The sequence below is a fragment of the Oncorhynchus clarkii genome, chromosome 30, assembly GCF_045791955.1.
Source record: "Oncorhynchus clarkii lewisi isolate Uvic-CL-2024 chromosome 30, UVic_Ocla_1.0, whole genome shotgun sequence".
Classification (NCBI taxonomy): Eukaryota; Metazoa; Chordata; class Actinopteri; order Salmoniformes; family Salmonidae; genus Oncorhynchus; species Oncorhynchus clarkii.
Genome location: NC_092176.1, coordinates 23209194 through 23231604, shown reverse-complemented (window position 1 = coordinate 23231604; position 22411 = coordinate 23209194). Strand labels below are relative to the sequence as shown.

At 43.4% G+C, this 22411-nt stretch overlaps 1 protein-coding gene across 1 annotated transcript in view; it reads right to left on the bottom strand.

The window, feature by feature from the left end:
- Positions 1 to 12562, bottom strand: part of LOC139389472 (synaptic vesicle glycoprotein 2C-like) — a 62591-nt gene extending 50029 nt beyond the window's left edge. Inside the window, exon 1 of the mRNA XM_071136257.1 lies at positions 12438 to 12562. The gene's annotated coding sequence lies outside the window, so the exon portion shown is untranslated. The remainder of the gene's footprint in view (positions 1 to 12437) is intronic.
- Between the last annotated feature and the right edge of the window lie 9849 nt (positions 12563 to 22411).

Sequence of the window (22411 nt, the reverse complement as noted above, 5' to 3'; positions counted from 1 at the left end):
AATGGAAGAAGGCTGATTCTGTTGGAGACAGGTGTGTGTCCTTATTTTGTAAAATATAAATGATGAAATTATATCATTTGTATTATTTTTGATTAACAGAACCCACGGACTCTGATGATTATGTGTGTGAGTGAGATTGTGTGTCTGTGTGTGCGTGTGCGTGTGCGTGTGCGTGTGTGTGTGCGTGTGCGTGTACGTGTGTGTGTGTGTGTGTGTCTGCGTGTGCGTGTGCGTGTGCGTGTGCGAGTGTGTGCGTGTGCGTGTACGTGTGTGTGTGTGTGTGTGTGTGCGTGTGCGTGTGCGTGTGTGCGTGTGCGTGTATGTGTGTGTGTGTGTGTGTGTGAGTGAGATTGTGTGTCTGTGTGTGTGTGTGCGTGTGCGTGTGCGTGTGCGTGTGCGAGTGTGTGCGTGTGCGTGTACGTGTGTGTGTGTGTGTGTGTGTGTGCGTGTGCGTGTGCGTGTGTGCGTGTGCGTGTGCGTGTGCGTGTGTGTGTGTGAGAGAGAATGAGGGTGTGTGAGAGACTAAGGGTGTCTTTGAGGTCGTCCGTCCAGTGTGTCTCTGAGCTGCTCTCTATAGGGCCTAATGAACAATGAAGCCCTGTCAGGAGGCCACAAATCACCGCCCAGGCTCCAACTCCCATAATGCAATTTTACTGGGCAAAATGACACCGCTGATTCAAGGTGACTCTGCTTATCCTGTTTGGCTCATTGGCTGGCTTCTGACCAATGATCCTTTTATATGTATTGTTAATTTTTCAGTACCCCTATTGCCTGTGTTATTTATCATTGTCTCTAGTAGCAGGGTCTGTGTTATTTATCATTGTCTCTAGTAGCAGGGTCCTGTGTTATTTATCATTGTCTCTAGTAGCAGAGTCCTGTGTTATTTATCATTGTCTCTAGTAGCAGAGTCCTGTGTTATTTATCATTGTCTCTAGTAGCAGGATCCTGTGTTATTTATCATTGTCTCTAGTAGCAGAGTCCTGTGTTATTTATCATTGTCTCTAGTAGCAGGGTCTGTGTTATTTATCATTGTCTCTAGTAGCAGGGTCCTGTGCATTTATCATTGTCTCTAGTAGCAGAGTCCTGTGTTATTTATCATTGTCTCTAGTAGCAGAGTCCTGTGTTATTTATCATTGTCTCTAGTAGCAGAGTCCTGTGTTATTTATCATTGTCTCTAGTAGCAGGATCCTGTGTTATTTATCATTGTCTCTAGTAGCAGAGTCCTGTGTTATTTATCATTGTCTCTAGTAGCAGGGTCTGTGTTATTTATCATTGTCTCTAGTAGCAGGGTCCTGTGCATTTATCATTGTCTCTAGTAGCAGGGTCCTGTGTTATTTATCATTGTCTCTAGTAGCAGAGTCCTGTGTTATTTATCATTGTCTCTAGTAGCAGAGTCCTGTGTTATTTATCATTGTCTCTAGTAGCAGGGTCCTGTGTTATTTATCATTGTCTCTAGTAGCAGAGTTCTGTGTTATTTATCATTGTCTCTAGTAGCAGGGTCCTGTGTTATTTATCATTGTCTCTAGTAGCAGAGTCCTGTGTTATTTATCATTGTCTCTAGTAGCAGAGTCCTGTGTTATTTATCATTGTCTCTAGTAGCAGAGTCCTGTGTTATTTATCATTGTCTCTAGTAGCAGAGTCCTGTGTTATTTATCATTGTCTCTAGTAGCAGGGTCCTGTGTTATTTATCATTGTCTCTAGTAGCAGGGTCCTGTGTTATTTATCATTGTCTCTAGTAGCAGAGTCCTGTGTTATTTATCATTGTCTCTAGTAGCAGGGTCTGTGTTATTTATCATTGTCTCTAGTAGCAGGGTCCTGTGCATTTATCATTGTCTCTAGTAGCAGGGTCCTGTGTTATTTATCATTGTCTCTAGTAGCAGAGTCCTGTGTTATTTATCATTGTCTCTAGTAGCAGAGTCCTGTGTTATTTATCATTGTCTCTAGTAGCAGAGTCCTGTGTTATTTATCATTGTCTCTAGTAGCAGGGTCCTGTGTTATTTATCATTGTCTCTAGTAGCAGGGTCCTGTGTTATTTATCATTGTCTCTAGTAGCAGAGTCCTGTGTTATTTATCATTGTCTCTAGTAGCAGGGTCTGTGTTATTTATCATTGTCTCTAGTAGCAGGGTCCTGTGCATTTATCATTGTCTCTAGTAGCAGGGTCCTGTGTTATTTATCATTGTCTCTAGTAGCAGGGTCCTGTGTTATTTATCATTGTCTCTAGTAGCAGAGTCCTGTGTTATTTATCATTGTCTCTAGTAGCAGAGTCCTGTGTTATTTATCATTGTCTCTAGTAGCAGGGTCCTGTGTTATTTATCATTGTCTCTAGTAGCAGAGTCCTGTGTTATTTATCATTGTCTCTAGTAGCAGAGTCCTGTGTTATTTATCATTGTCTCTAGTAGCAGAGTCCTGTGTTATTTATCATTGTCTCTAGTAGCAGGGTCCTGTGTTATTTATCATTGTCTCTAGTAGCAGGGTCCTGTGTTATTTATCATTGTCTCTAGTAGCAGAGTCCTGTGTTATTTATCATTGTCTCTAGTAGCAGGGTCCTGTGTTACTGCTTTGTCTTGGACTGTTCTTTTTTTTACAGAGAACCTTATTTGGATGAACTTCTCTGAGCTGTATTACAGAGGACACTCGGGTTAGGTGTTGTTAAATAACCATCTTCTGGGATTTAATATGAAAACCTGTCTGTCTCAACCCGTCTGTTATACTGTACTACTCTCCTATTGGATCCCATTCTGCAGTTTATATTTTAGAACTCTGCTTCTGTTATGTGAACTCAGAGTCAGGCCCTGCCAGTGGCTTGTCAAGACTCCTGACAGACTCTCAAGACATTGATGCTTCCTTGTATTTTATGCAGGTCATGAGTTGGGTGATCACACACCTCTAAATACAAAGTACGTACGTACGTACGTACGCACTCACGCACGCACGCACACACACACGCACGCACGCACACACACACACGCACGCACGCACACACGCACGCACGCACACACGCACACAAACACACACACACACACACACACACACACACACACACACACACACACACACATGCTCTCTCAATCATGCTCTCTCTCTCTCACACACACACACACAGGGGGTTGTGGGTGTGTGTGTGTGTCCAGTGTCTGTCTGTCAGAGAGTCTGTAGAGCATAGTCCAAGCCGCCCTGTCAGTGGTGATGAGGATCAGTGAAGACCTGTGTGCATACCAAGGCCCTCACACTCCACCTCACCTGACCACCACTGACGAGACTGAGAAAGCACAGGCTGCCAGATCAACAGGGGCAGTCACACTGCTATTTACCATACCACTCCCAGAGATTGGCCCAGTGGGGTTCCTCTGTCACGTGAAAGATGTATATATTTAGATATTTCTTAATTTGATTATTTTACTTTTAGATTTGTGTCTATTGTTGTGAATTGTTAGATACTACTGTACTGTTGGAGCTAGAAACACAAGCATGTCGCTGCTCTCGCAATAACATCTGTCAAATATGTGTATGTGACCAATAACATCTGTTAAATATGTGTATGTGACCAATAACATATGTCAAATATGTGTATGGACCAATAACATCTGTTAAATATGTGTATGTGACCAATAACATCTGTTAAATATGTGTATGTGACCAATAACATCTGTTAAATATGTGTATGTAACCAATAACATCTGATAAATATGTGTATGGACCAATAACATCTGTTAAATATGTGTATGGACCAATAACATCTGATAAATATGTCGCTGCTCCCGCAATAACATCTGTCAAATATGTGTATGGACCAATAACATCTGATAAATATGTGTATGGACCAATAACATCTGTTAAATATGTGTATGTAACCAATAACATCTGTTAAATATGTGTATGGACCAATAACATCTGTTAAATATGTGTATGTGACCAATAACATCTGTCAAATATGTGTATGGACCAATAACATCTGTTAAATACGTGTATGTAACCAATAACATCTGATAAATATGTGTATGTGACCAATAACATCTGTTAAATATGTGTATGTGACCAATAACATATGTTAAATATGTGTATGTAACCAATAACATCTGATAAATATGTGTATGTGACCAATAACATCTGCTAAATATGTGTATGTAACCAATAACATCTGTTAAATATGTGTATGTGACCAATAACATGTTAAATATGTGTATGTAACCAATAACATCTGTTAAATATGTGTATGTAACCAATAACATCTGATAAATATGTGTATGTGACCAATAACATCTGTTAAATATGTGTATGGACCAATAACATCTGTTAAATATGTGTATGGACCAATAACATCTGTTAAATATGTGTATGTGACCAATAACATCTGTTAAATATGTGTATGTGACCAATAACATCTGTTAAATATGTGTATGTAACCAATAACATCTGATAAATATGTGTATGTGACCAATAACATCTGATAAATATGTGTATGTGACCAATAACATCTGTTAAATATGTGTATGTAACCAATAACATCTGATAAATATGTGTATGGACCAATAACATCTGTTAAATATGTGTATGTGACCAATAACATCTGTTAAATATGTGTATGGACCAATAACATCTGTTAAATATGTGTATGGACCAATAACATCTGTTAAATATGTCGCTGCTCCCGCAATAACATCTGTTAAATATGTGTATGTAACCAATAACATCTGATAAATATGTGTATGGACCAATAACATCTGTTAAATACGTGTATGTAACCAATAACATCTGTTAAATATGTGTATTGACCAATAACATCTGTTAAATATGTGTATGTAACCAATAACATCTGATAAATATGTGTATGGACCAATAACATCTGTTAAATATGTGTATGGACCAATAACATCTGTTAAATATGTGTATGTGACCAATAACATCTGATAAATATGTGTATGTGACCAATAAGATTTGATTTGAGTGGACTGGCATACAGAGGGTTAACACAAGACATGCAGCTACCATTAGTGTGAACTGTCTGAGGATGGCTTGAAATAGGCCCTGGTCTAGCGATAGCCTCTGTCTGGGTGATGGATGGTGCCTCTGCTTTCCTTCAGCCTCTTTAAAAACTCTAGGTCAACTATTATGTGGCTGCAACTTTCCAACTAATCCGCAAACAAATGACCAGATTCAAGACATGATTTTAGGGCATTTTGCCGGGCTACTGACACTAATAAAAAGTTATCACAAACTGAGAAAAGTATTTATGGTGTTAGCAGGTTAGCATTTTTTGCCATGAATCTTGTTCTGGAGGTAGGTCTGCTGAGTGGTAACTAGCTGGCACAGCCACAAAGTCATAAAATGTCAAACCTAACCTTAACCACATTGCTAACACTAATGCCTAACCCTCAAACTAAGAAAAAAAAGCACATCTGTATTTACATAAATTCTTTCAATATAGCCAATTATAACTTTGTATCTGGCATATCTAAGGGGAAATCACACAGTTTTGCCTCCAAGACAAAACTCATGACAATAAACGTCAACCTGCATTTTGTCACCGGTTAAAGATGACACTATAATAGAGATTTAAATGAGAGTTTGAGAAGAAGGAAACAGAGATCTTTTTAATGTAAGAATACTGTTAATTGACTACAGCTCAGCCTACAACACCATAGTACCCTCCAAGCTCATCATTAAGCTTGAGACCCTGGGTCTTGACCCCGCCCTATGCAACTGAGTCCTGGACATCCTGATGGGCCGCCTCCAGGTGGTGAAGGTAGGAAACAACATCTCCACTCCGTTGATCCTCCACACTGGTGCCCCACAAGGGTGCGTTCTCAGCCCCCTCCTGTACTCCATGTTCACCCATGACTGCATTGCCATGCACGCCTCCAACTCAATCATCAAGTTTGCAGACAACACAAAAGTGGTAGGCTTGATTACCAACAACAACGAGACAGCCTACAGGGAGCAGATGAGGGCCCTCAGAGTGTGGTGTCAGGAAAATAACCTCTCAATCAATGTCAGCAAAACAAAAGAGATGATTGTGGACTTCAGGAAAAGCCCCCCCCCCCCCCAGATCTAGAAGCACAAGCATTTCGCTACACTCGCAATAACATCTGCTAACAGTGTGTATGTGACCAATACATTTGATTTGAGGGCAATTTGCTGGATCTGATCTCCTGCATAATGAGTCTACCTTTTGGACTAAAGGGAAATACACTACCGTTAAAAAGTTTGGGGTCACTTAGAGATGTCCTTGTTTTTGAAAGAAAAGCAAATTTTTTGCCCATTAAAATAACATCAAATTGATCAGAAATACAGCGTAGACATTGTTAATGTTGTAAATGACTATTGTAGCTGGAAACGGCTGATTTTGTATGGAATATCTACATAGGCGTACAGAGGCCCATTATCAGCAACCAACACTCCTGTGTTCCAATGGCACTTTGTGTTAGCTAATCCAAGTTTAGCATTTTAAAGTGCTAATTGATCATTAGAAAACCCTTTTGCAATTATGTTAGCACAGCTGAAAACTGTTGTCCTCATTAAAGAAGCAATAAAACTGTCCTTCTTTAGACTAATTGAGTATCTGGAGCATCAGCATTTGTGTGTTCAATTACAGGCTCAAAATGGCCAGAAACAAATAACTTTCTTCTGAAACTTGTCAGTCTATTCTTGTTCAAAGAAATTATGCGCTATTCCATGCGAGAAACTGAAGATCTCATACAACGCTGTGTACTACTCCCTTCACAGAACAGCGCAAACTGGCTCTAACCAGAATAGTCCGGGCACTGGCTGGGCCACTCAAGGACATTCAGAGACTGGTCCCGAAGCCACTCCTCTGATGTCTTGGCTGTGTGCTTAGGGTTGTTGTCCTGTTGGAAGGTGAACCTTTGCCCCAGTCTGAGGTCCTGAGTGCTCTGGAACAGGTTTTCATCAAGGATCTCTCTGTACTTTTCTTCATTAATTTTTGCCTCGATCCTGTCCCTGCCGCTGAAAAACATCCCCACAGCATGATGCTGCCACCACCATCCTTCACAGTAGAGATAGTGGCAGGTTTCCTCCAGATGTAATGCTTGGTATTCAGGCCAAAGAGTTCAATCTCAGTTTCATCAGACCAGAGACCAGAAACCAGGTTTCTCATAGTCTGAGTTTTTAGGTGCCTTTTGGCAAACTCCAAGTGGGCTGTCATGTGGCCACTCTACCATAAAGGCCTGATTGGTGGAGTGCTGCAGAAATGGTTGTCCTTCTGGAAGGTTCTCCCCATCTCCACAGAGGAACTCTAGAGCTCTGTCAGAGTGACAATTGGGTTCTTGGTCACCTCCCTGACTAAGGCCCCCCGATTGCTCCCCCGGCCAGCTGTAGGAAGAGTCTTGGTGGTTCCCAACTTCTGCCATTTAAGAAAGATGGAGGCCACTGTGTTCTTGGGGACTTTCAATGCTGCAGAAATGTTTTGGTACCCTTCCCCAGATATGTGCCTCGACACAAACCTATCTCGGCGCTCTACAGACAATTCCTTCAACCTCATGGCTTGGTATATATAGACAGGTGTGTGCCTTTCCAAATCATGTCCAATCAATTGAGTCTCATAGCAAAGGGTCTGAATAGTTATGTAAATAAGGTTGTTGTTGTTCTTCGCTTTGTCATTATGGGGTATTGTGTGTAGATTGATGAGGAAAATAACTAATTTAATCAATTTTAGAATAAGACTGTAACGTAACAAAATGTGGAAAAAGTCAAAGGGTCTGAATATTTTCCAAATGCAATGTACATTAGGTGGTTAGAATGAAAAACAAAGCTACTTTGTAGCAAGAGGAGTTTACTGGTTTCCTGACCAACACCTACTGAGGGCAGTAAACACTTCATATGTTTTCATAAGATCATAATAGATCATCAATACTGCCTGCTTTGTGGAGTCTGAATGACAGACTGGACCAAACATACTCACTCACACAAAGCAGTAATGAAAAACGAGCTGCCAGTGTCCTTGCCCTCCCTGTATGCACCCCACTTGCATTTGGACTATTTTTAATGATGAGGTTCAATGTGAATGCAAGTGCAAACATCCTATGATGGAAATACTAGCAACTTATGCTCCTTATTAGACTAATCCACACAGTTTTTTATTCAATATCCTTTCACATACTTTCACATTCAACCAATGTTGGGGATGCAATCTATATTTGAATGTATTCAGTCTTAGTCATGTTTGACTTGTGAGTGTCCTCCCCTTTGAAAGACAAGCGTGGGTAGACGGTTTGGTAGTTGGTTTGTTCCATCAGCATCAGACAGGGCAGGTCCAATCTCTAAATGGACCGACCCGCACGTAATCCCATCAAAATGGAGACCGCATGACCTCATCTGTAAGAAAGAGCCTGGGCCTGGGAGGTATTCATTTAGGAGTTCCTGATGACATTACATGGAGAGAGAGAGATGGTGAAATACAGAAAAAAGAGAGGAATGTATAAAGAGGGATGAGAAAAGGGAGTGGAATGGAGACAGGAGGAGTGGAGAGAGCTGAAGGGGAGAGGAGGAAGGAGAGATGAGATGGGTAACTGAAAAGAGGAGAGGGGTAGACAGAAAAGAAAGAGAGAGGGTTGAAGGAGAATAGAGAAAGTGAAAGAGGAATGTAGGAGAGCTAAGGCCCACTAGCCATGTAGGTACACAGATTACCCCTGAAAGAAACCTGCTTCAATAGTGCTCTGTAGTGGAGTCAACATTCACAAGGATATTTTGATAATGGCGAATGGTTTAAAGTAAACTTTTATGGTTATTTCGTACTGCTGTTGCTGGTTGGCAATCCCTTTTTAACCTATAATAACTGGAATTATTAATTTTAATGTTGACTTCAATCAATCCCCTGCTTAGTGTAGATAAGACATAGGAATTCCGCCCATGCCAATAACAATAGAACAGTTCCCTCACCACTGCAGTGGCCCTGGATCTGAGCCCCTCCCTGTTCAACTGGGTCCTAGACTTCCTCACGGGTCGCCCCAGGTGGTGAGGCGGGGCAACAACACCATTTCTATGCTGATCCTCAACACAGGGATCACCCAGGCAGTGTGTGCTCAGCCCCCTCCTGTACTCTCTGTCCCTTATGACTTAGTGGATACACAACAGTGGTAGGCCTGATCAACAACAATGCTGAGACGGCCTACGGGGTGGAGGTTAGTGCCCTGGCGGAGTGGTGCCGGGGAAATAACCTCTCCCTCAACATCAACAAAACGAAGGAGCTGATCATGGACTAGAGGAGACAGCAGAGAGAGCACGCCCCCATTCACATCGACAGGGCCGCAGTGGAGAGGATCACTGAGGACCTGAAATGGTCCCACCACACCCACACCGTAGTGAAGAAGAGCCACAGCACCTCTTCAATCTCAGGAGGCTGAAGAAATTCGGCGTGACTCCTAAGATGCTCCTGAACTTCTACAGATAAACCATCGAGAGCATTCTGTCGGGCTGCATCACCATCTGGCAACTGCACCGCCCACAACCACATGGCTCTCCATAGCTTGCCAGTTACGCTGCCTGGCACCTTAGACACTGTCACTTGCTGGCTACCACCCGGTACTCTGCCCTGCAGCTTAAAGACTGCTGCCCCATGTATATAGAAACATTGAACACTGGTCACTTTAACAATATTTACACACTGTTTTACCCACTTTATATGTACTGTATTCTAGTCATGGCTCATCCTGGCTCATCCTGTATTAATACTGCTGTACACACCTTTTTTCTATTCATAAACTGTCCATGCTGTCTATACACACAATTTATATATATATATATATATATATATATATATATTCCGGGCTTGGGCATTGCTCATTCTGATATTGCTCGTTCTGATCTTTTTTATATTTTGGGATTATGTGTGTATTGTTATTGCATTGATAAATATTACTGCACTGTTAGTACTAGAAACACAAGTATTTCGCTGCACCTGTTATAACATCTGCAAACCTGTTTATGCGACCAATAAACTTTGATTTAATATGAATGGAACTAATAGTGTTGTGATATCATGTGACAGTGCTGGTCAAAATTAATGGCACTTGGATATGCACTCAACTCCCCACACTACAGTGTGTCCTACATTAAAACTAAAGGCTGAAATACATTGCATTCACTGAACAGCACATCCAGCTGATTTCACAGATGCAGGGTATAATGGCCAATGATATATCAGGTAACTGCTACTGATCTCTGGGATTTGTATTAGAATATAACCTAGTTCCCATTTACAAAAACTATGTCACATAATACTTAGCAGAGTTACATTTGAGTCAGGAAGGGAGGGATGATCCAAACAGGTTATGTGCCTTGGCTCCCAGAGAACACACACTGGTTCCTGTTTGGCCCATATGGTCACCCAGCCATGCCAGCCCCTTACCAACGAGCTAGGAAACACAGAGAGCCCTAACAGAGAAGCTGGAGAGCACACCACTTACCACCGAGCTAGGAAACACAGAGAACCCTAACAGATAAGCTGTAGAGCACACCGCTTGCTGCTGGATGCAGCTTTTACACTATAGTCTCTGGCTGTGCTTCACCAGGTTGACAGCCGTTTGGAAAGAGGCAAACCCAAAATACAACATGAGAGAAAATTGTGAAAATGGAGGCATGCATGTGTGAAGAGATGTGAGACTTTGTGCAGGAAAAACCTTGCTCTGATAAAGAACAGTACTATGGGTATCCTGAGTAAGAGAAGTATTCTAGTAATATGAAAAACAAGGATTCAATTCTGTGGTTCAATTGTTAATTGAAGATGGGCAAGCGAGGTTAGAGGATGTGGCTGAATAACGTTATTTTACAATGCCAAGTAATTACTGGGTTGACTCATTCCAGATATATGCAAATGATTTATCTGTTAATGTTTCATTTGCTTCGTGCTTAGACCGGGGGACTTACAAGGCTGACGCACTGGGTCTATTTAGAGCCTCCACCTCTCAAGGATGTAGCTTTGAGTCAGGTGGGGTTGCCAGTGGTTGGTTCCTAATCTTTTTTAGTTACTGTACTACCAACTAAATTGTGCTCTACCCGGAGTACCCCTGAAGTACCCCCTCATGTGCATTTCACCAGTAGACCTATGGTCTCATGAGTCTTCTCAAGAACCCCTTGTAGATAGGCCAAGTACCCCTAGGGGTCCTAGTACCCCTGGAAGGGTGTACAGTATGTACCCCTATAGTGTATGGTCCACCTGAGAGAAAATGGTTTGGGTTTAAATTTGACCCACCTTGCACACACTGGTTGAATGAATGTTGTTTCCACATCATTTCAATAAAATTAAGTTTAACCAATGTGGAATATACTTTCAATTGAGTCTGTGCCCAGTGGGGTGTGTCAAGCATATAAGATTCAGGATTGATTGGTGATCTGATGTGAAAAAGACAGCCCTTTCCTCTTCCATTAGCTTTTTCCTTCATCTGAAAGCCATGGCCTACACATGACTTCATTTAGCTGTCAACACCATTAAAAGTCAAGTGAGGATAAAGAAAAATAGTCTCATATTTCCCACCAACTGTCCAGCTAGACAAAACCTCACATGAAAATATGTCAAGCCGTTTTGAAGACAACTTAAATGTTACCAAGCAAGCTTATAATTATCCTACTACAGAGCACTTTGATGCAAATTTCCGCTTCACTGGACGTTCTCTTTGGTAGCCTATCAATCGTTGAATCAGTACCCAGCTCGCTACTGTACCCGCAGCCTTGCGCTCTTTTTGGCGGTATGCAGAGTGCTTTAAGCGCCCGGGGTGACTGGCCGCCTGATACTCATTCAACGCAGACGAGAGTTGGTTTCAGACTTGCAGAGATTTGAGACAGTGGCAACTATTGACTTCAATTTTATTTGAATAAAGAACAAATATCATGGACATCATGACTTTACTTGGTGGGTATGTCTAAAGGGATAGCATTGATGTAACAGGACTAAAACCAAACTGTATTCTTTGATGTTAGCCTACATTATAGCTTAGTATCCCAAATACTCCAAGTAGTGTATCTGGATGGTTTGAAGCACATGTTTTACACGGACTATAAAGAAAAGTCAAGCATAGACACTCCATTCCAACAAAAACACCAAGCACATAATATTTGTCAGTATAGTTTCAAAGGCAATTCCACTGAAAAATCTGGTAAACTTCAGACGTAAGCTATGAATGAGACTGAGCAGTAAATAGCATTTTATTATGAATAAAGTGGGTATTCCTGCCAACATCCCCCTCACAGTTGCACTGCAGTCTCTCATACAAGAATTAGGCCTACGTAACCGAACTTTGCATATGACAATATCAAAAAGTGTATTTTGCTATTTTACTTTACACTTAGCCTATAATGAACATTGTGCTGTATTCCGCGAAAGGCTATATGAAGCAATGTAAACGAATTACTGTAGGCTAGCCTACTTGAATAAGAACAACCTCTGCTTTCCCACAACGTTCCCTCGAGAAATCAAAGCGCTTACCTTTGTGTGAGAGAGGAAAAGTGGATGGCCCTGATTGTTAGCCATTGCACCAGGCGAGTTGCTTGTGTCTTACGAATCTGTATTTGCTGCTATCACACTGTAGAACTGAGGTAGTTCATGTCTTCCGGTGTGTTTTTTCGATGCAGTTCTCTCTCTGCAGTAGGCTACTTCAGGAAAAGGAGATAGGCAGTGAGAGAGAGAGAGAGAGAGAGAGAGAGAGAGAGAGAGTCGGAGAGAGAGAGAGAGAGAGAGAGAGAGAGAGAGAGAGAGAGTCAAAGAGAGAGAGAGAGAGAGAGAGAGAGAGAGAGAGAGAGAGAGAGAGAGAGAGAGAGAGAGAGAGAGAGAGAGAGAGGGGGGAGCAGAAGGGGCAGGGGATAGCTAGGAGAGAAAGTAAAATCAAAAATTGTATTTCATTGAGTGATGCAGGCAATTCCATCTAATGGAACAATCTCGTTAGAGGGAGAATGACGTGAAACACTGCGACGTGCAGTACTGTGGGATGTGATGAGAGGTTTTGATTTCCAGACCGAGGCTTTTTAACGAACATATTTTCTACAGATTTAAGAGCTCATGTTATTCTTCAAATACATTGTTAGAGTTTCATATTGAGCAATGGAAATTGATCGTTTTTGCATGTTTTTGGGGCAAAGCAACAACAAAGAAATACAGATGACATGCTGAAGATGAATGGCATACATTTGAAAGGCAAATTAATTGTGCTGTAAAACGGATTGTATTTTCTGAAAAGTTTGTGCCATATAGCCTTATGTTAATGTGGCAGTGTATCATTGTGACTCGTTATTGTAATGGAGTCAGTTTTGTTCTCGCCGGCATCATTTCAAATTCCATTTGATGCGACAACAGCTCGACCTGTTGCAAACCATTGTGCCAAATTATAATTCCCGCCACAGTCTCGAACAGCGTAGTGTGTAGGCTAAATAAAACACATTTACAAATTCACCTTATAGCAATGTTTTCAAGTTCACTTGATTACAATTATTCATTCTGTATCTTACATATTTGAAAACATACAAGGCTGGTATAATGTTGAAAGTAGTTTATCCTGCTAAAAGCGCAGTGCGTTAGGTGTAATATGCTGAACGGGGGGATAATGAATTATTTAAATGACTGATTTCCTTCGATAAACTGTAACTCAGTAAAATCTTTGAAATGTTTGCATGTTGCGTTTATATTTTTGTTTAGTGTAGTTTGTAACCACAGAAGGCAAACTAGGCGACATCAGCTTTTTCATATTACGCTATCCACGGTCCTGAAAGACATTTTCCGCGAATGACCGCTGTCCATGGTCCTGACTCCATAAATTATTTCAGTGATGAATTTGCGCCTTAAAAACACCACTACTACAGCGCGTTGGTGGATAGGACAGACACTGGAGACATGAATTATTCATGACCTTTCCATTAAAGTTCTTCAGAAAATTCTGTGAATTAGGCCAATGTGATATGTGGGCCACACCACAATTTTCTCTCAATAAGCTAAATGGCTGAGTCATGAGTCAGTCCTAATCTGAACAACCACTAGAAACATTACAGGTTCCACTGTTTGTTTTATGCTTGATTAGTTACAAGCATGAATTCATCAAGATGACCCAAGCAAATATGAATAGGCATGCTTTCCTACTTAATTCGGCCTTACCTTAGTAGGTTACATCTATTTTATTTTGTGTCTCAGTGAAGCTTTCTGTCTGGTTCATTCTTGTTGTAACTCCATTCTTAACCACAGATTGGGCTTTTTCTCAAGTATAATCTAAGAAAAACAGTGAATAGAACATTAACATTGGCATAAAGGAGAATTGGAATTCTGTGTTGGCCTTTTGTGAAAAGCACTCTCACTAAATGTTAAAACAGAATTTCAATTGGGATATTAATATGAGTTCTTCCCTTTCTGCAAACATAGGTGTGCACCTGCACAGAGGAATACAGGGCAGTCCATGACCCAAGGCACCAGAAGAATACCAGAAGAAGAATACTGACTGACAATCAATTAACAAGATGCCATGCACATCTATAATGAATGGCACCCATCATTACTTGGCAGAACATTGGCTGTTGCAACATGAACTCAATGAATGCTATTAATTTAGTCAAAGTGTTTCAAAGTATCACATTGATCTATCAACACGCCCAGGTCAGTGCACCTTCTTCTCTGAGCAATAACACTGAGGGCATAGTGATCACTGTTTCCCTGTTCAGCATTGAATATGAGTAATATAGCTGATGAAAGTAACTGCAATCAGTCATGAAAAGAAAAAGAGACTTCAAAAGTATCTGAGAGTTTATTATTTTAGTTATTTCTATGCACACAATACAGTACGACACAGATTATAATTCTTACCTGTTACAGAATATCACACAAAGACTGTATGTATAATAATGCTGTATAATTACATAACGGAACACAGGCTCTCTCAAAGATAAGTAGGTTCTTCTGATGAAGTGAGAGACAGTGAGCACTGTGCTTGTTATGTCAAATCCTAGCACTTCTCAAACCCAAGAGCTGTGGAGAGAGACGGTCAGAGAATAAAGTGAGGGACTGATGCAAGCGGCAGCACACTCAGTCCTACAGTACTCACATCATTAAAGACCAAAATCCGTCGTAGCAGTACCACAGAGGAACAAGATCCACTGCAGAGAGATGATTATTATCTGCACAAAACATCCCATTTAATGTTCTTCTGTGGGGGTTACCTCTTGCTGTATATGAGATTTAAGTCATAGTAAGATATGATTGTCAAAGGATTGCATTTAAAATGGATTCCAGCAGTTTGAGCTAAATTCAAAGATGTAGAGGGTAGCACTGGTGTAATGATACTGTCAGGAATTGGTGGTATTATGTTGATATATTTTTAGGGGGGATTCTGTTTGAATGTCAAGAAATGGAAAGAGTGCTTGACACAGGCGATATACCGTACGTAGCGTGAATTAAATACCATCACAGTACATTTCCCACATGAAGAAATGCATTTATATACAGAGACACACTCACATGCATACATACCGGCATGGACACACTCACTCACACACACACTTACAAAAGAGAGGCACCTGTCTTTGTCCTCTGATTTTGATGATTCACAGGAGCGGTGATCTGAGGCTGGGGACACTCTCTGCTTTTCATTCAGAGCTGGAAGACAACATCTCCTCAGGCCTAAGACTCAATTTACTACTTCTGGAGAGCCAAGGAGCACTTAGCTTAATGTACGGGAGAACAGAATGGCCCTCTCTCTCTCTCCCACACACACACACACTCTGACGCACATGGCCACACACACACACACAAACTCTGACGCACATGGCCACACACACACAAACACACCATCATATCACATATTCATTCACATTTCAAAGAATCCTACTTACACCAAACATGCCTATACCCATAGATACACAGAGATGCACATTAGCAGCCATTAATAGTTATAGCTTGGGTAGACTAGTGCTGCAGTCTAGTCATAAAGTGTGTTATCTTTGTCCAGACAGCGATTCAGACATTGATGATAATTGTTTTTGCCTAGTGGGAGAGGTAACTGACTTAGCTCCCACCTTCCCACTCTCTCGTTTCCTCTCTCCTTCTCTCTTATTGGTCAGCAGACCTTTAGCCCTCTCTTACACAGTTGCCAGGGAGTATACTTACATTATATAAATGGAGACAGCATGGCCATATTTACAGACACAATACCAAGTAGCCAGTGATTGTTTTGGAAAAGAGCATCATAAAAGCAAAAGGACACTGGTGTTATCGTTGTGGTGATGTGATAAATGACTGTAGCCTGAGGGGGATGTCCAATATCATCAACATGCAATCAAAAGTACTCTGAAAACAGCAGGCAGCTAAGAAAAGTGCTTCACTGACTATTATCCCCATTGTCTTGTATGAGAGGTCACCACTGTCGGATATGGGCAGCAAATGGGTTAACATCATCATGATTGATGACAGCACATTGTTGTTGTTGTCAGGAATTGTGGCTCTCTGCAGACAGATCTAATTCAAATCGATTGTAGGCAGCAGCAGCAGTTTTGTAGAAAGTTATGTTATTTACAGTTTATTACAGTACTATAACCAAATGAATTATAGGAGGTAAATACTGTACATTGTACAGTACATGTACATGCATCAGGTAGCGTAATGTATTAAACAAACTTACTTACTTCCTTAGGCCCATCGCTCCTTTGGGAGCATAGGCCATCGATGACTCTTCTCTATGGCACTCAATTCCAGCTCATTCCACCCCAGGCAGGGATTCTTGATATCTGCCTAATGTACAGTAGCAGTCAAACATTTGGACACACCTACTCATTCCAAGGTTTTTCTTTATTTGTACTATTTTCTACATTGTAGAATAACAGTGACAACATCAAAACTATGAAATAACACATATGGAATCATGTAGTAACCAAAAAAGTGTTAAACAAATCTAAAAATATGTTACATTTGAGATTCTTCAAAGTGAACATTCTTTGCTTTGATGACAGCTTTGAACACTCTTGGCATTCTCTCAACCAGCTTCATTAGGTAGTCATCAGGAATATATTTCAATGAATAGTTGTGCCTTGTTAAAAGTTATTTTGTAGAATTTCTTTCCTTCTTAATGTGTTTGAGACAATCAGTTATGTTTTTACAAGGTAGAGGTGGTATACAGAAGATAGCCCTATTTGGTAAAAGACCAAGTCCATATTATGGCAAGAACAGTTCAAATAAGCAAAGAGAAATCGACAGACAATCATTACTTTAAGACATGAAGGTCAGTCAACCCGGAAAATTTCAAATACTTTGAAAGTGCAGTCGCAAAAACCATCAAGCACTATGGTGCAACTAGCTCTCATGAGGAGTGCCACAGGAAAGTAAGACCCAGAGTTACCTCTGCTGCAGAGAAGTTATTTAGAGTTTTCAACCTCAGAAATTGCAGTCAAAATAAATGCTTCACAGAGTTCAAGTAACAGACACATCTCAACATCAACTGTTCAGAGGAGACTGCGTGAATCAGGCCTTCATGGTCAAATTGGTGCAAAGAAACCACTACTAGACACCAATAATAAGAAGAGACTTGCTTGCGCCAAGAAACAAGATCAATGGACATTAGACCGGTGGAAATCTGTCCTTTGGTCTGATGAGTCCAAATTTGAGATTTTTGTTTCCAACCGCCGTGTCTTTGTGAGACGCAGAGTAGGTGAACAGATTAAATCCACATGTGTGGTTCCCACCATGAAGCATGGAGGAGGAGGTGTGATGGTGTGGGGGTGTTTTGCTGGTGACACTGTCAGAAATGTATTTAGAATTCAAGGCACACTTAACCAGCGTGGCTGCCACAGCATTCTGCAGCTTAGTGAGACTGTAATTTGTTTTTCAACAAGACAATGACCCAAAACACACCTCTAGGCTGTGTAAGGGCTATTTGACCAAGAAGGAGTGTGGTGGAGTGCTGCATCAGATGACCTGGTCTCCACAATAACCTGACCTCAACCCAATTGAGATGGTTTGGGATGAGTTGGACCGAGTGTGAGTGAGGGAAAATCAGCCAACAAGTGCTCAGCATATGTGGGAACTCCTTCAAGAAAGTTGGAAAAGCATTCCAGGTGAAGCTGGTTGAGATAATGCCAAGAGTGTGTAAATCTGTCATCAATGCAAAGGGTGGCTACTTTGAGGAATCTAAAATATATTTAGATTTGTTTAACACTTTTTTGGTTACTACATGATTCCATATGCATTATTTCATAGTTTTGATATCTTCACTATTATTCTACAATGTAGAAAAAAGTAAAAATAAAGAAAAACTCTTGAATGAGTAGGTGTGTGTAGCGGGGTGCGTAATTGGCGGCAGAGAAGTCAGGCGCAGGAGAGCAGAACTGGGTAATAACCGTGTAAGGGTTTTCCTGTGGTGAAGGAGAGGCGGACCAAAATGCAGCGTGGTGGTTATTCATGTTCTTTAATAAAGGAACTATACATGAAATAACTAACAAAACAATAAATGTGCGAAAACCTAAACAGTCCTATCTGGTGCAAACACAGAGACAGGAACAGTCACCCACAAACACACAGTGAAACCCAGGCTACCTAAGTATGATTCTCAATCAGAGACAACTAATGACACCTGCCTCTGATTGAGAACCATACTAGGCCGAAACATAGAAATACCCAAAACCTAGAAAAACAAACATAGACTGCCCACCCAACTCACGCCCTGACCATACTAAATAAATACAAATCAAAGGAAATAAAGGTCAGAACGTGACAAACCGGAGATTTATTAAGCAAAACCAACGGCATCCAGAACAACAAAATAAATGGGCACAAAAATAACCTGTTGTGCGCTCACGGGGAACATGCACAAGCACTACAATAAACAATCCCACACAAAGACATGGGGGGAACAGAGAGTTAAATACACAACAAGTAAATGAGGGAATTGAAACCAGGTGTGTGGAAAAACAAGACAAAACAAAATGGAAAATGAAAAGTGGATCGACGATGGCTAGAAGACCGGCAACGCCGACCGCCGAGTGCAGCCCGAACAAGGAGAGGACCCGACTTCGGCGGAAGTCGTGACAGTATGCGCAGGCTCCAGCAGCGAGCCGACGCCGGCCTCGGGGACGTCCCGGGGGGCGAGGCGCAGGGCGATCCGGATGGAGACGGTGGAACTCCCGCAGCATTGAAGGGTCCAACACGTCCTCCACCGGAACCCAGCACCTCTCTTCCGGACCGTACCCCTCCCACTCCACGAGGTACTGAAGGCCCCTTGCCCGACGCCTCAAATCCAATATAGAGAGAATGGAGTACGCCGGGGCCCCCTCAACGTCCAAAGGGGGCGGAGGAACCTCCCGCACCTCAGACTCCTGGAGCGGGCTAACCACCACCGGCCTGAGGAGAGAGACATGGAACGAAAGGTTAATACGATAATCAGGGGGAAGCTGTAACCTATAACAAACCTCCTTCACTCTCCTCAGGACTTTAAATGGCCCCACAAACCGCGGGCCCAGTTTCCGGTAGGACAGGCGGAGGGGCAGGTTCCGGGTCGAGAGCCAGACACAGTCCCCCGGCCTCACTGTGGTGACGGTCTGCACTGGAGGTGAACATGGGTGGTGTCCCATGTCTCCTCCGCGCGCCTGAACCAGTCGTCCACCACAGGAGCCTCGGTCCGACTCTGATGCCAAGGCGCCAGAACCGGCTGGTACCCCAGTACGCACTGGAAGGGGGAGAGGTTAGTGGAACGAACGCTGCCCACTCCCCCGGCCGATCCTGGCAATACGACCGCAGAAACCTGCCCACATCCTGGTTCACTCTCTCCACCTGCCTATTACTCTCGGGATGAAACCCCGAGGTAAGGCTGATCGAGACCCCCAGACGTTCCATGAACGCCTTCCAGACCCTCGAAGTGAGCTGGGAACCTCGATCAGACACTATATCGTCAGGCACCCTGTAGTGCCGGAAGACATGCGTAAACAAGGGCTCTGCAGTCTGTAGGGCCATGGGAGAAGAGGGCAGAGGGAGAAGACAGCAGGACTTAGAGAACCGTTCCACAACAACCAGGATCGTGGTGTTTCCTTGTGAGGGGGGGAGATCGGTAAGAAAATCCACTGGTGCGACCAAGACCTCTGTGGAACGGGTAAGGGGTGTAGCTTCCCTCTGGGCAGGTGCCTAGGAGCCTTACACTGAGCGCACACTGAGCAGGAGGAAACATAAACCCTCACGTCCTTGGCCAAGGTAGGCCACCAGTACTTCCCAACCAAACAGCGCACCGTTCGACTGATACCAGGATGACCAGCGGAGGGTGACGTGTGGGCCCAATAGATCAGCCGGTCACGGACAGCAGACGGGATGTACAGACCGATACCAGGATGACCAGAGGAGGGTGATGTGTGGGCCCAATAGATCAGCCGGTCACGGACAGCAGACGGGATGTACAGACCGATACCAGGATGACCAGAGGAGGGTGATGTGTGGGCCCAATAGATCAACCGGTCAAGGACAGCAGACGGAACGTACAGACGCCCAGCGGGACGCTGTAGGGGAGCGGGCTCTGCACGTAACGCCTGCCCAATGTCCGCGTCCAGCTCCCACATGACTGGCGCCACCAGGCAGGAGGCCGGGAGTATGGGAGTGGGATCCATGGGCCGCTCCTCTGTGTCATACAGTCGGGACAGTGCGTCTGCCTTCACGTTTTGGGAACCTGGTCTGTAGGAAAGGGAAAAAACAAAACGGGTGAAAAACATGGCCCACCTTGCCTGGCGAGGGTTCAGTCTCCTCGCTGCCCGGATGTATTCCAGATTGCGGTGGTCAGTCCAGATGAAAAAAGGGTGTTTAGCTCCCTCAAGCCAATGTCCACGCCTTTAGAGCCTTGACGACAGTCAACAGCTCCCGGTCCCCCGAGTTTCGGTGGCGTACCCGAGCGCTGAGAGAGCACGGCTCCTATCCCAGCCTCGGAAGCGTCCACCTCGGAACGCCAAAGAGGGATCCGGATGTGCCAGCACGGAGCCGAGGTAAACAGAGCCCTCAGGTGACCAAAAGCCCTGTCTGCCTCAGCTGACCACTGCAGCCGCACTGATCCCCCCTTCAGTAGTGAGGCAATGGGAGCCGCTACCTGACCAAAACCCCCGATAAACCTCCGGTAGTAATTGGCAAACCCTAGAAACCAATGCACTTCCTTTACCGTGGTGGGAGTCGGCCAATTACGCACGGCTGAAATGCGGTTGCTCTCCATCTCCACCCCCGAGACGGACTACTGGAAGAACAGGCATTTCTCAGCGTTGACGTACAGGTCATGCTCGGCGCGTGTAGCAGAGTATATCAGAATGTCATCAATATACACCACTACACACTGCCAGTGCAGGTCCCTGAAAATCTCATCTACAAAGGCTTGGAAGACTGATGGAGCATTCATCAACCCGTACGGCATGACGAGGTACTCATAATGCCCTAAGGTCGTGCTGAACGCCGTCTTCCACTCGTCTCCCTCCCGTATACGCACCAGGTTGTAAGCACTCCTGAGATCTAGTTTGGTGAAAAAGCGCGCCCCATGCATTGACTGAATCGCTGTAGCGTTAAGAGGTAGCGGGTAACTGTACCTCACCGTGATTTGATTTAGGCCTCGGTAGTCAATGCACTGGCGCAGACCTCCATCCTTCTTCACAAAAAATAAACTCAAGGAGGTGGGTGAAGTAGAGGACCCGAATGTACCCCTGACGCAGGGATTTGGAGACATATGTTTCCATAGCCGCCGTCTCCGCCTGTGAGAGGGGATACACGTGACTCCTGGGAAGTGCAGCGTCTACCAGGAGATCTATCGCACAATCCCCCCGTCAATGAGTGGTAATTGAGTCGCCTTCTTTTTGGACAAGGCGAGAGCCAAATCGGCATATTCAGGGGGAATGCGCACGGTGGAGACCTGGTCTGGACTTTCCACTGTAGTAGCACCAACGGAAACACCTAAACAACTCCCCCAACACTCTCGCGACCACCCCGTGAGAGCCCTCCGTTGCCAAGACAAGCTAACCAGGGTAGGCCTAGCACCACGAGAAACGCAGGAGAGTCAATGAGGAAGAGACTGATTCTCTCCTTGTGACCCCTCTGCGTCACCATACCCAGAGGAGCGGTGGCCTCCCTAATCAACCCTGACCCTGATGGTCGACTGTCTAAGGCGTGAACGGGGAAGGGCACAGCCACGGGAACAATGGAAAATGAAAAGTGGATCGATGATGGCTAGAAGACCGGCGACGCCGACCGCCGAGCACCGCCCGAACAAGGAGAGGACCCGACTTTGGCAGAAGTCGTGACAGTGTGTCCAAACTTTTGACTGCTGTATAAACAAAATATTTTTTGTCAAGATTAATAATTAAACAATCAAACATCAGCAATATAATGACAAAAAACTGAAGAATACTTTTTTGCTTTTTCCAACTCAATCAGCTTTACCTCAGAACATTATTCTCTCATTTCTGTCCTGTCTACCATTTCAAGGT